Here is a 15,171-nt window from a genome sequence, read left to right on the forward strand (position 1 = left end):
TGAGTAAAGTGCTGATGTTAGAAGTTGTGCACACCCTCAAAGCTGGTAATGACTTGAGTAAAGTGCTGAAGTAATAAGCTGTGCAGATCCTCAAAGCTGGGAATGACTTGTGGATGTAATAAGTTGTGCACACACTCAATACTCGGAATAACTCGAGTAAAGTGCTGATGTGATAAGTTGTGCACACACTCAACGCTGTGAAAGACTTTAGTAAAGTGCTGATGTTATAAGTTGGTCACACACTCATCGCTCGGAATGACTTGAGTAAAGTGCTGTTGTTATAAGTTGTGCACAACCTTAACGCTCGGAATGACTTGAGTAAACTGCTGATGTTATAAGATGATCACACACTCAACGCTCAGAATGAGTTGAGTAAAGTGCTGATGTTATAAGTTGTGCAGACACTGAACACTTGGAATGACTTGAGTAAAGTGCTGATGTTATAAGTTGTGCACACCCTAAAAGCTCGGAATGACCTTAGTAAAGTGCTGATCTTATAAGTTGTGCACACATTCAACGCTCGAATTACTTGAGTAAAGTGCTGATGTTATAAGTTGTGCAGGCACTCAACGCTGGGAATGACTTGCTGATGTTATAAGTTGTGCGCCCCTCAACGCTGGGAATGACCTTAGTAAAGTGCCGATGTTATAAGTTATGCACACATTCAATGCGAAGAATGACTTGAGTAAAGTGCTGATGTTCTAAGTTGTGCACACACAACACTCGGAATGACTTGATAAAGTGCTGATGTTTGAAGTTGTGCACACCCTCAAAGCTGGTAATGACTTGAGTAAAGTGCTGAAGTAATAAGCTGTGCAGATCCTCAAAGCTGGGAATGACTTGCGGATGTAATAAGTTGTGCACACACACAATACTCGGAATAACTTGAGTAAAGTGCTGATGTTATAAGTTGTGCACACACTCAACGCTGCAAATGACTTTAGAAAAGTGCTGATGTTATAAGTTGGTCACACACTCATCGCTCGGAATGAATTGAGTAAAGTGCTGTTGTTATAAGTTTTGCACACCCTTAACGCTCGGAATGACTTGAGTAAACTGCTGATGTTATAAGATGGTCACACACTCAACGCTCAGAATGAGTTGAGTAAAGTGCTGATGTTATAAGTTGTGCAGACACTGAACACTTGGAATGACTTGAGTAAAGTGCTGATGTTATAAGTTGTGCACACCCTAAAAGCTCGAAATGACCTTGGTAAAGTGCTGATGTTATAAGTTGTGCACACACTCAGCACTCGGAATGACTTGATTAAAGTGTTGATGTTATATGTTGGTCACACACTCACCGCTCACAATGAGTTCAGTGAAGTGCCGATGTTAGAAGTTGTGCACAGCCTCAACACTTGGAATGACTTGAGTAAAGTGTTGAAGTTTTAGGCTGTTCAGACATTCAAAGCTTTGCTTGACTTGCTGATGTTATAAGTTGTGCACACACTCAATACTCAAATGGCTTGATTAAAGTGCTTATGTTATAAGTTGTGCAGACACTTAACGCTGGGAGTTACTTGTTAATGTTATAAGTTGTGCACACACTGAAAACTCTGAATACTTGAGTAGATGTTATAAGTTGTGCATAACCTCAACACTGGGAATGACTTGAGTAAAGTGCTGATGTTATAAGTTGTGTACACACTCAACGCTCGGAATGACTTGAGTAAAGTGCTGAGGTTATAAGTTCTGCACACATTCAACGCTCGGAATGACTTGAGTAAAGTGCAGTTGATATATGTTGTGTACACATTCACCCCTTGACTGACGAGTAAAGTGCTGATGTTTTAAGTTGTGCGGATACTCAACGCTGGGAATGACTTGCTAATGTTTTAAGTTGTGCATACACTGAACACTTGAGTAAAGTGCTGATGTTAAAAGTTGGTCTCAGACTCAACGCTCGGAATGATATTATAAGTTGTGCAGACACTCAACACTAGGAATGACTTGAGTAAAGTGCTGATGTTAGATGTGGGTCACACACTCAATGCTGGGAATGACTTGAGTAAAGTGCTGATGTTATAAGTTGTGCACACACAACACTCGGAATGGCTTGAGTAAAGTGCTGATGTTATAAGTTGGCCACACACGCAACGCTCGGAATGACTTGAGTAAAGTGCTGATGTTACAAGTTGTGCACACACTCAACACTCAGAATACTGGAGTAAAGTGCTGGTGTTATAAGTTGTGCATAACCTCAACGCTGGGAATGACTTGAGTAAGGTTCTGATGTTATTAGTTGTGTAGACACTCTACTCTCTGAATGACTTGAGTAAAGTGCTGATGTTATAAGTTGTGCACACACTCAAAGCTGTGAAATGCTTGAGTAAAGTGCTGATGTTATAAGTTGTGCACACACTCAACGCTAGGAATGACTTGAGTAAAGTGCTGATTTTATAAGTTGTGCACACATTCAACGCTCGGAATCAGTTGAGTAAAGTGCTGATGCTATAACTTGTGCACACATTCAACGCTCGAATGACTTGAGTAAAGTGCTGATGTTATAAGTTGTGCGCCCCCTCAACGCTGGGAATGACCTTAGTAAAGTTCCGATGTTATAAGTTATGCACACACTCAATGCTCAGAATGACTTGAGTAAAGTGCTGATGTTCTAAGTTGTGCACACACAACACTCGGAATGACTTGAGTAAAGTGCTGATGTTAGAAGTTGTGCACACCCTCAAAGCTGGTATTGACTTGAGTAAAGTGCTGAAGTAATAAGCTGTGCAGATCCTCAAAGCTGGGAATGACTTGCGGATGTAATAGTTGTGCACACACTCAATTCTCGGAATAACTCGAGTAAAGTGCTGATGTGATAAGTTGTGCACACACTCAACGCTGTGAAAGACTTTAGTAAAGTGCTGATGTTATAAGTTGGTCACACACTCATCGCTCGGAATGACTTGAGTAAAGTGCTGTTGTTATAAGTTGTGCACAACCTTAACGCTCGGAATGACTTGAGTAAACTGCTGATGTTATAAGATGGTCACACACTCAACGCTCAGAATGAGTTGAGTAAAGTGCTGAATTTATAAGTTGTGCAGACACTGAACATTTGAATGACTTGAGTAAAGTGCTGATGTTATAAATTGTGCACACCCTCAAAGCTCGGAATGACCTAAGTAAAGTGCTGATGTTATAAGTTGTGCACACACTCAACACTCGGAATGACTTGATTAAAGTGTTGATGTTATATGTTGGTCACACACTCACCGCTCACAATGAGTTCAGTGAAGTGCTGATGTTATAAGTTGTGCACACCCTCAACACTGGGAATGACTTGAGTAAAGTGTTGAAGTTTTAAGCTGTTCAGACATTCAAAGCTTTGCTTGACTTGCTGATGTTATAAGTTGTGCACACACTCAACACTCAAATGGCTTGATTAAAGTGCTTATGTTATAAGTTGTGCAGACACTTAACGCTGGAAATTACTTGTTAATGTTATAAGTTGTGCACACACTGAAAACTCTGAATACTTGAGTAGATGTTATAAGTTGTGCATAACCTCAACACTGGGAATGACTTGAGTAAAGTGCTGATGTTATAAGTTGTGTACACACTCAACGCTCGGAATGACTTGAGTAAAGTGCTGAGGTTATAAGTTCTGCACACATTCAAGGCTCGGAATGACTTGAGTAAAGTGCAGTTGATATAAGTTGTGTACACATTCACCCCTTGACTGACGAGTAAAGTGGTGATGTTTTAAGTTATGCGGATACTCAACGCTGGGAATGACTTGCTAATGTTTTAAGTTGTGCATACACTGAACACTCGAGTAGAGTGCTGATGTTATAAGTTGTACACACCCTCAAAGTTGGGAATGACTTGACTAAAGTGCTGATGTTATAAGTTGTGCACACATTCTGCGCTTGAATTTACTTGAGTAAAGTGCTGATGTTATAAGTTGTGCAGGCACTCAGAACTGGGAATGACGTAGTAAAGTTACAAGTTGTGCTTACACCCAACACTTGGAATGACTTGAGTAAAGTGCTGATGTTATAAGTTGTGTATACCCTCAACACTGGGAATGACTTGAGTAAAGTGCTGAAGTTATAGGCTTTGCAGACACTCAAAGCTGGGAATGACTTGCTAAAGTTACAAGTTGTGCACACACCCAACACTCGGAATGACTTGACTAAAGTGCTGATGTTATAAGTTGTGCACACCCTCAGCACTGGGAATGACTTGAGTAAAGTGCTGAAGTTATAGGCTGTGCACACACTCAACGCTGGGAATGACTTGAGTAAAGTGCTGAAGTTATTAGCTGTTCAGGTACTCAAAGTTGGGAATGACTTGCTGATGTTATAAGTTGTGCACACACTCAACACTCAAAATACTTGAGTAAAGTGCTGATGTTATAAGTTGAGCACAACCTTAACACTGGGAATGACTAGAGTAACCTGCTGATGTTATAAGTTGTGCACACCCTCAACGCTCAGAATGACTTGAGTAAAGTGCTGATGTTATACGTTTTGCACACCCTGAACGCTGGGAATGACTTGAGTAAAATGTTGATGTTATAGGTTGGTCACACTTTCTACGCTCGGAATGACTTCAGAAAAGTGCTGTTGTTATAAGTTGTGCACACACTCAACGCTCGTAATGACTTGCGTAAAGTGCTGATGTTAAAAGTTGGTCTCAGACTCAACGCTCTGAATGACTTAAGTAAAGAGCTGTTGTTATAAGTTGTGCACACACTTAACGCTCGAAATGACTTGAGTAAAGTGCTGATGTTATAAGTTGGCCACACATGCAACACTCGGAATGACTTGAGTAAAGTGCTGATGTTACAAGTTGTGCACACACTCAACACTCAGAATACTGGAGTAAAGTGTTGGTGTTATAAGTTGTGCATAACCTCAAGGCTGGGAATGACTTGAGTAAGGTTCTGATGTTATTAGTTGTGTAGACACTGTACGCTCGGAATGACTTGAGTAAAGTGCTGATGTTGTAAGTTGTGCACACATTCAACGCTCGGAATCAGTTGAGTAAAGTGCTGATGATATTATTTGTGCACACATTCAACGCTCGAATGACTTGAGTAAAGTGCTGATGTTATAAGTTGTGTGCCCCCTCAACGCTGGGAATGATGTGAGTAAAGTGCCGATGTTATAAGTTGTGCACACACTCAACACTCAGAATGACTTGAGTAAAGTGCTGATGTTCTAAGTTGTGCACACCCTCAAAGCTGGTAATGACTTGAGTAAAGTGCTGAAGTAATAAGCTGTGCAGCTTCTCAAAGCTGGGAATGACTTGCGGATGTAATAAGTTGTGCACACACTCAATACTTGGAATAACTTGAGTAAAGTGCTGATGTTATCAGTTGTGCACACACTCAACGCTGCAAATGACTTGAGTAAAGTGCTGTTGTTATAAGTTGTGCACACACAACACTCAGAATGACTTGAGTGAAGTGCTGATGTTATAAGTTAGTCACAAGCTCAACGCTCGGAATGACTTGCGTAAAGTGCTGATGTTATAAGTTGGTCACACACTCAATACTGGGAATGACTTGAGTAAAGTGCTGATGTTATAAGTTGTGCACACGCAACACTGGGAATGACTTGAGTAAAGTGCTGATGTTAAAAGGTGGTCTCCGACTCAACGCTCTGAATGATATTATAAGTTGTGCAGACACTCAACACTAGGAATGACTTGAGTAAAGTGCTGATGTTAGATGTTGGTCACACACTCAATTCTGGGAATGACTTGAGTAAAGTGCTGATGTTATAAGTTGTGCACACACAACACTTGGAATGACTTGAGTAAAGTGCTGATGTTATAAGTTGTGCACACACAACACTCGGAATGACGAGTAAAGTGCTTGGCCACACACGCAACACTTGGAATGACTTGAGTAAAGTGCTGATGTTACAAGTTGTGCACACACTCAACACTCAGAATACTGGATTAAAGTGCTGGTTTTATAGGTTGTGCATAACCTCAAGGCTGGGAATGACTTGAGTAAGGTTCTGATGTTATTAGTTGTGTAGACACTCTACGCACGGAATGACGTGAGTAAGGATCTGATGTTATTAGTTGTGTAGACACTCTAGGCTCGGAATGACTTGAGTAAAGGGCTGATGTTATAAGTTGTGCACACTCAAAGCTGTGAAATGCTTGAGTAAAGTGCTGATGTTATAAGTTGTGCACACACTCAACGCTAGGAATGACCTGAGTAAAGTGCCGATTTTATAAGTTGTCCACACATTCAACGCTCGGAATCAGTTGAGTAAAGTGCTGATGATATAACTTGTGCACACATTCAACGCTCGAATGACTTGAGTAAAGTGCTGATGTTATAAGTTGTGCAGGCACTCAACGCTGGGAATGACTTGCTAATGTTATAAGTTGTGCACACACTGAACACTCGGAATACTCGAGTAGAGTTCTGATGTTATAAGTTGTGTGCCCCCTCAACGCTGGGAATGATGTGAGTAAAGTACTGATGTTATAAGTTGTGCACACACAACACTCGGAATAACTTGAGTGAAGTGCTGATGTTAGAAGTTGTGCACACCCTCAAAGCTGGTAATGACTTGAGTAAAGTGCTGAAGTAATAAGCTGTGCAAATCCTCAAAGCTGGGAATGACTTGTGGATGTAATAAGTTGTGCACACACTCAATACTCGGAATAACTTGAGTAAAGTGCTGATGTTATAAGTTGTGCAGACACTCAACACTAGGAATGACTTGAGTAAAGTGCTGATGTTAGATGTTGGTCACACACTCAATGCTGGGAATGACTTGAGTAAAGTGCTGATGTTATAAGTTGTGCACACACTCAAAACTGTGAAATGCTTGAGTAAAGTGCTGATGTTATAAGTTGTGCACACACTCAGCGCTAGGAATGACTTGAATTAAGTGCTGATTTTATAAGTTGTGCACACATTCAACGTTCGAAATGAGTTGAGTAAAGTGCTGATGATATAACTTGTGCACACATTTAACGCTCAAATGACTTGAGTAAAGTGCTGATCTTATAAGTTGTGCACACACTCAACGCTCAGAATGACTTGGTTAAAGTGCTGATGTTATAAGTTGTGCACACATTCAACGCTCGGAATGACATGAGTAAAGTGCTGATGTTATAAGTTGTGCAGACCCTCAAAGCTGGGAATGACCTGCTAATGTTATAAGTTGTGCACACACAACACTCGGAATGACTTGAGTAAAGTGCTGATGTTATAAGTTGTGCACACACTCAAAACTGTGAAATGCTTGAGTAAAGTGCTGATGTTATAAGTTGTGCACACACTCAGCGCTAGGAATGACTTGAATTAAGTGCTGATTTTATAAGTTGTGCACACATTCAACGTTCGAAATGAGTTGAGTAAAGTGCTGATGATATAACTTGTGCACACATTCAACGCTCAAGTGACTTGAGTAAAGTGCTGATGTTATTAGTTGTGCAGGCACTCAACACTGGGAATGACTTGCTAATGTTATAAGTTGTGCACACACTGAACACTCGGAATACTCGAGTAGAGTACTGATGTTATTAGTTGTGCGCCCCCTCAACGCTGGGAATGATGTGAGTAAAGTGCCGATGTTATAAGTTGTGCACAAACTCAACACTCAGAATGACTTGAGTAAAGTGCTGATGTTCTAAGTTGTGCACACACAACACTCGGAATGACTTGAGTGAAGTGCTGATGTTAGAAGTTGTGCACACCCTCAAAGCTGGTAATGACTTGAGTAAAGTGCTGAAGTAATGAGCTGTGCAGCTCCTCAAAGCTGGGAATGACTTGCGGATGTAATAAGTTGTGCACACACTCAATACTCGGAATAACTTGAGTAAAGTGCTGATGTTATAAGTTGTGCACACAATCAACGCTGCAAATGACTTTAGTAAAGTGCTGATGTTATAAGTTGGTCACACACATCACTCGGAATGACTTGAGTAAAGTGCTGTTGTTATAAGTTGTGCACACCCTTAACGCTCGGAATGACTTGAGTAAACTGCTGATGTAATAAGATGGTCACACCCTCAAAGCTCGGAATGACTTTAGTAAAGTGCTGAGGTTATAAGTTGTGCACACACTCAACACTCGGAATGACTTGATTAAAGTGTCGATGTTATATGTTGGTCACACACTTACCGCTCACAATGAGTTCAGTGAAGTGCTGATGTTATTAGTTGTGCAAACCCTCAACACTGGGAATGACTTGAGTAAAGTGTTGAAGTTTTAAGCTGTTCAGACATTCAATGCTTTGCTTGACTTGCTGATGTTATAAGTTGTGCACACACTCAACACCCAAATGGCTTGATTAAAGTGCTTATGTTATAAGTTGTGCAGACACTTAACGCTGGAAATTACTTGTTAATGTTATAAGTTGTGCACACACTGAAAACTCGGAATACTTGAGTAGATGTTATAAGTTATGCATAACCTCAACACTGGGAATGACTTGAGTAAAGTGCTGATGTTATAAGTTGTGTACACACTCAACGCTCAGAATGACTTGAGTAAAGTGCTGAGGTTATAAGTTCTGCACACATTCAACGCTCGGAATGACTTGAGTAAAGTGCAGTTGATATAAGTTGTGTACACATTCACCCCTTGACTGACGAGTAAAGTGCTGATGTTTTAAGTTGTGCGGATACTCAATGCTGGGAATGACTTGCTAATGTTTTAAGTTGTGCATACACTGAACACTTGAGTAGAGTGCTGATGTTATAAGTTGTACACACCCTCAAAGTTGGGAATGACTTGACTAAAGTGCTGATATCATACGTTCTGCACACACTCAACTCTCAGAATAACTTGAGTAAAGTGCTTATGTTATAAGTTGTGCACATATTCTGCGCTTGAATTTACTTGAGTAAAGTGCTGATGTTATAAGTTGTGCAGGCACTCAAAACTGGGAATGACTTACTAAAGTTACAAGTTGTGCACACACCCAACACTCGGAATGACTTGAGTAAAGTGCTGATGTTATAAGTTGTGCACACCCTCAACACAGGGAATGACTTGAGTAAAGTGCTGAAGTTATAGGCTTTGCAGACACTCAAAGCTGGGAATGACTTGCTAAAGTTAAAAGTTGTGCACACACCCAACACTCGGAATGACTTGAGTAAAGTGCTGATGTTATAAGTTGTGCACACCCTCAACACTGGGAATGACTTAAGTAAAGTGCTGAAGTTATAGGCTGTGCACACACTCAACGCTGGGAATGACTTGAGTAAAGTGCTGAAGTTATTAGCTGTTCAGGTACTCAAAGCTGGGAATGACTTGCTGATGTTATAAGTTGTGCACACACTCAACACTCTGAATGACTTGAGTAAAGTGCTAAAGTTATAGGCTGTGCACACACTCAACGCTGGGAATGACTTGAGTAAAGTGCTGAAGTAATTAGCTGTTCAGGTACTCAAAGCTGGGAATGACTTGCTGATGTTATAAATTGTGCACACACTCAACACTCTGAATGGCTTGAGTAACATGCTCATGTTATAAGCTGTGCAGACACTCAACGCTGGGAATGACTTGAGTAAAGTGCTGATGTTATGAGTTGTGCACACACTCATCACTGAAAATACTCGAGTAAAGTGCTGATGTTATAAGTTGTGCACACACTCAACGCTAGGAATGACTTGAGTAAAGTGCTGATTTTATAAGTTGTGCACACATTCAACGCTCGGAATCAGTTGAGTAAAGTGCTGATGATATAACTTGTGCACACATTCAACGCTCGAATGACTTGAGTAAAGTGCTGATGTTATAAGTTGTGCAGGCACTCAACGCTGGGAATGACTTGCTAATGTTATAAGTTGTGCAGACACTGAACACTCGGAATACTCGAGTAGAGTACTGATGTTATAAGTTGTGCGCTCCCTCAACACTCGGAATGACTTGAGTGAAGTGCTGATGTTAGAAGTTGTGCACACCCTCAAAGCTGGTAATGACTTGAGTAAAGTGCTGAAGTAATAAGCTGTGCAGATCCTCAAAGCTGGGAATGACTTGCGGATGTCATAAGTTGTGCACACACTCAATACTCGGAATAACTTGAGTAAAGTGCTGATGTTATAAGTTGTGCACACACTGAACGCTGCAAATGACTTTAGTAAAGTGCTGATGTTATAAGTTGATCACACACATCGCTAGGAATGACTTGAGTAAAGTGCTGTTTTTATAAGTTGTGCACACCCTTAACGCTCGGAATGACTTGAGTAAATTGCTGATGTTAAAAGATGGTCACACACTCAACGCTCAGAAGGAGTTAAGGAAAGTGCTGATGTTATAAGTTGTGTAGACACCGAACACTTGGAATGACTTGAGTAAAGTGCTGATGTTATAAGTTGTGCACACCCTCAAAGCTCGGAATGACTTTAGTAAAGTGCTGATGTTATAAGTTGTGCACACACTCAACACTCGGAATGACTTGAGTAAAGTGTTGAAGTTTTAAGCTGTTCAGACATTCAAAGCTTTGCTTGACTTGCTGATGTTATAAGTTGTGCTCACACTCAACACCTAAATGGCTTGATTAAAGTGCTTATGTTATAAGTTGAGCAGACACTTAACGCTGGGAATTACTTGTTAATGTTATAAGTTGTGCACACACTGAAAACTCGGAATACTTGAGTAGAAGTTATGAGTTGTGCATAACCTCAACACTGGGAATGACTTGAGTAAAGTGCTGATGTTATAAGTTGTGTACACACTCAACGCTCAGAATGACTTGAGTAAAGTGCTGAGGTTATAAGTTCTGCACGCATTCAACTCTCGGAATGACTTGAGTAAAGTGCAGTTGATATAAGTTGTGTACACATTCACCCCTTGACTGACGAGTAAAGTGCTGATGTTTTAAGTTGTGCGGATACTCTACGCTGGGAATGACTTGCTAATGTTTTAAGTTGTGCATACACTGAACACTCGAGTAGAGTGCTCATGTTATAAGTTGTACACACCCTCAAAGTTGGGAATGACTTGACTAAAGTGCTGATATCATAAGTTCTGTGCACACTCAACTCTCAGAATATGTTGAGTAAAGTGCTGATGTTATAAGTTGTGCACACATTCTGCGCTTGAATTTAGTTGAGTTAAGTGCTGATGTTATAAGTTGTGCAGGCACTCAAAACTGGGAATGACTTACTAAAGTTACAAGTTGTGCACACACCCAACACTCGGAATGACTTGAGTAAAGTGCTGATGTTATAAGTTGTGCACACCCTCAACACTGGGAATGACTTGAGTAAAGTGCTGAAGTTATAGGCTTTGCAGACACTCAAAGCTGGGAATGACTTGCTAAAGTTAAAAGTTGTGCACACACCCAACACTCGGAATGACTTGAGTAAAGTGCTGATGTTATAAGTTGTGCACACCCTCAACACTGGGAATGACTTAAGTAAAGTGCTGAAGTTATAGGCTGTGCACACACTCAACGCTGGGAATGACTTGAGTAAAGTGCTGAAGTTATTAGCTGTTCAGGTACTCAAAGCTGGGAATGACTTGCTGATGTTATAAGTTGTGCACACACTCAACACTCTGAATGACTTGAGTAAAGTGCTAAAGTTATAGGCTGTGCACACACTCAACGCTGGGAATGACTTGAGTAAAGTGCTGAAGTAATTAGCTGTTCAGGTACTCAAAGCTGGGAATGACTTGCTGATGTTATAAATTGTGCACACACTCAACACTCTGAATGGCTTGAGTAACATGCTCATGTTATAAGCTGTGCAGACACTCAACGCTGGGAATGACTTGAGTAAAGTGCTGATGTTATGAGTTGTGCACACACTCATCACTGAAAATACTCGAGTAAAGTGCTGATGTTATAAGTTGTGCACACACTCAACGCTAGGAATGACTTGAGTAAAGTGCTGATTTTATAAGTTGTGCACACATTCAACGCTCGGAATCAGTTGAGTAAAGTGCTGATGATATAACTTGTGCACACATTCAACGCTCGAATGACTTGAGTAAAGTGCTGATGTTATAAGTTGTGCAGGCACTCAACGCTGGGAATGACTTGCTAATGTTATAAGTTGTGCAGACACTGAACACTCGGAATACTCGAGTAGAGTACTGATGTTATAAGTTGTGCGCTCCCTCAACACTCGAAATGACTTGAGTGAAGTGCTGATGTTAGAAGTTGTGCACACCCTCAAAGCTGGTAATGACTTGAGTAAAGTGCTGAAGTAATAAGCTGTGCAGATCCTCAAAGCTGGGAATGACTTGCGGATGTCATAAGTTGTGCACACACTCAATACTCGGAATAACTTGAGTAAAGTGCTGATGTTATAAGTTGTGCACACACTGAACGCTGCAAATGACTTTAGTAAAGTGCTGATGTTATAAGTTGATCACACACATCGCTAGGAATGACTTGAGTAAAGTGCTGTTTTTATAAGTTGTGCACACCCTTAACGCTCGGAATGACTTGAGTAAATTGCTGATGTTAAAAGATGGTCACACACTCAACGCTCAGAAGGAGTTAAGGAAAGTGCTGATGTTATAAGTTGTGTAGACACCGAACACTTGGAATGACTTGAGTAAAGTGCTGATGTTATAAGTTGTGCACACCCTCAAAGCTCGGAATGACTTTAGTAAAGTGCTGATGTTATAAGTTGTGCACACACTCAACACTCGGAATGACTTGAGTAAAGTGTTGAAGTTTTAAGCTGTTCAGACATTCAAAGCTGGGAATGACTTGTGGATGTAATAAGTTGTGCACACACTCAATACTCGGAATAACTTGAGTAAAGTGCTGATGTTATAAGTTGTGCAGACACTCAACACTAGGAATGACTTGAGTAAAGTGCTGATGTTAGATGTTGGTCACACACTCAATGCTGGGAATGACTTGAGTAAAGTGCTGATGTTATAAGTTGTGCACACACTCAAAACTGTGAAATGCTTGAGTAAAGTGCTGATGTTATAAGTTGTGCACACACTCAGCGCTAGGAATGACTTGAATTAAGTGCTGATTTTATAAGTTGTGCACACATTCAACGTTCGAAATGAGTTGAGTAAAGTGCTGATGATATAACTTGTGCACACATTTAACGCTCAAATGACTTGAGTAAAGTGCTGATCTTATAAGTTGTGCACACACTCAACGCTCAGAATGACTTGGTTAAAGTGCTGATGTTATAAGTTGTGCACACATTCAACGCTCGGAATGACATGAGTAAAGTGCTGATGTTATAAGTTGTGCAGACCCTCAAAGCTGGGAATGACCTGCTAATGTTATAAGTTGTGCACACACAACACTCGGAATGACTTGAGTAAAGTGCTGATGTTATAAGTTGTGCACACACTCAAAACTGTGAAATGCTTGAGTAAAGTGCTGATGTTATAAGTTGTGCACACACTCAGCGCTAGGAATGACTTGAATTAAGTGCTGATTTTATAAGTTGTGCACACATTCAACGTTCGAAATGAGTTGAGTAAAGTGCTGATGATATAACTTGTGCACACATTCAACGCTCAAGTGACTTGAGTAAAGTGCTGATGTTATTAGTTGTGCAGGCACTCAACACTGGGAATGACTTGCTAATGTTATAAGTTGTGCACACACTGAACACTCGGAATACTCGAGTAGAGTACTGATGTTATAAGTTGTGCGCCCCCTCAACGCTGGGAATGATGTGAGTAAAGTGCCGATGTTATAAGTTGTGCACAAACTCAACACTCAGAATGACTTGAGTAAAGTGCTGATGTTCTAAGTTGTGCACACACAACACTCGGAATGACTTGAGTGAAGTGCTGATGTTAGAAGTTGTGCACACCCTCAAAGCTGGTAATGACTTGAGTAAAGTGCTGAAGTAATGAGCTGTGCAGCTCCTCAAAGCTGGGAATGACTTGCGGATGTAATAAGTTGTGCACACACTCAATACTCGGAATAACTTGAGTAAAGTGCTGATGTTATAAGTTGTGCACACAATCAACGCTGCAAATGACTTTAGTAAAGTGCTGATGTTATAAGTTGGTCACACACATCACTCGGAATGACTTGAGTAAAGTGCTGTTGTTATAAGTTGTGCACACCCTTAACGCTCGGAATGACTTGAGTAAACTGCTGATGTAATAAGATGGTCACACCCTCAAAGCTCGGAATGACTTTAGTAAAGTGCTGAGGTTATAAGTTGTGCACACACTCAACACTCGGAATGACTTGATTAAAGTGTCGATGTTATATGTTGGTCACACACTTACCGCTCACAATGAGTTCAGTGAAGTGCTGATGTTATTAGTTGTGCAAACCCTCAACACTGGGAATGACTTGAGTAAAGTGTTGAAGTTTTAAGCTGTTCAGACATTCAATGCTTTGCTTGACTTGCTGATGTTATAAGTTGTGCACACACTCAACACCCAAATGGCTTGATTAAAGTGCTTATGTTATAAGTTGTGCAGACACTTAACGCTGGAAATTACTTGTTAATGTTATAAGTTGTGCACACACTGAAAACTCGGAATACTTGAGTAGATGTTATAAGTTATGCATAACCTCAACACTGGGAATGACTTGAGTAAAGTGCTGATGTTATAAGTTGTGTACACACTCAACGCTCAGAATGACTTGAGTAAAGTGCTGAGGTTATAAGTTCTGCACACATTCAACGCTCGGAATGACTTGAGTAAAGTGCAGTTGATATAAGTTGTGTACACATTCACCCCTTGACTGACGAGTAAAGTGCTGATGTTTTAAGTTGTGCGGATACTCAATGCTGGGAATGACTTGCTAATGTTTTAAGTTGTGCATACACTGAACACTTGAGTAGAGTGCTGATGTTATAAGTTGTACACACCCTCAAAGTTGGGAATGACTTGACTAAAGTGCTGATATCATACGTTCTGCACACACTCAACTCTCAGAATAACTTGAGTAAAGTGCTTATGTTATAAGTTGTGCACATATTCTGCGCTTGAATTTACTTGAGTAAAGTGCTGATGTTATAAGTTGTGCAGGCACTCAAAACTGGGAATGACTTACTAAAGTTACAAGTTGTGCACACCCTCAACACAGGGAATGACTTGAGTAAAGTGCTGAAGTTATAGGCTTTGCAGACACTCAAAGCTGGGAATGACTTGCTAAAGTTAAAAGTTGTGCACACACCCAACACTCGGAATGACTTGAGTAAAGTGCTGATGTTATAAGTTGTGCACACCCTCAACACTGGGAATGACTTAAGTAAAGTGCTGAAGTTATAGGCTGTGCACAC

This window comes from Pleurodeles waltl, chromosome 2_2, assembly GCF_031143425.1.
Source record: "Pleurodeles waltl isolate 20211129_DDA chromosome 2_2, aPleWal1.hap1.20221129, whole genome shotgun sequence".
Lineage (NCBI taxonomy): Eukaryota > Metazoa > Chordata > Amphibia > Caudata > Salamandridae > Pleurodeles > Pleurodeles waltl.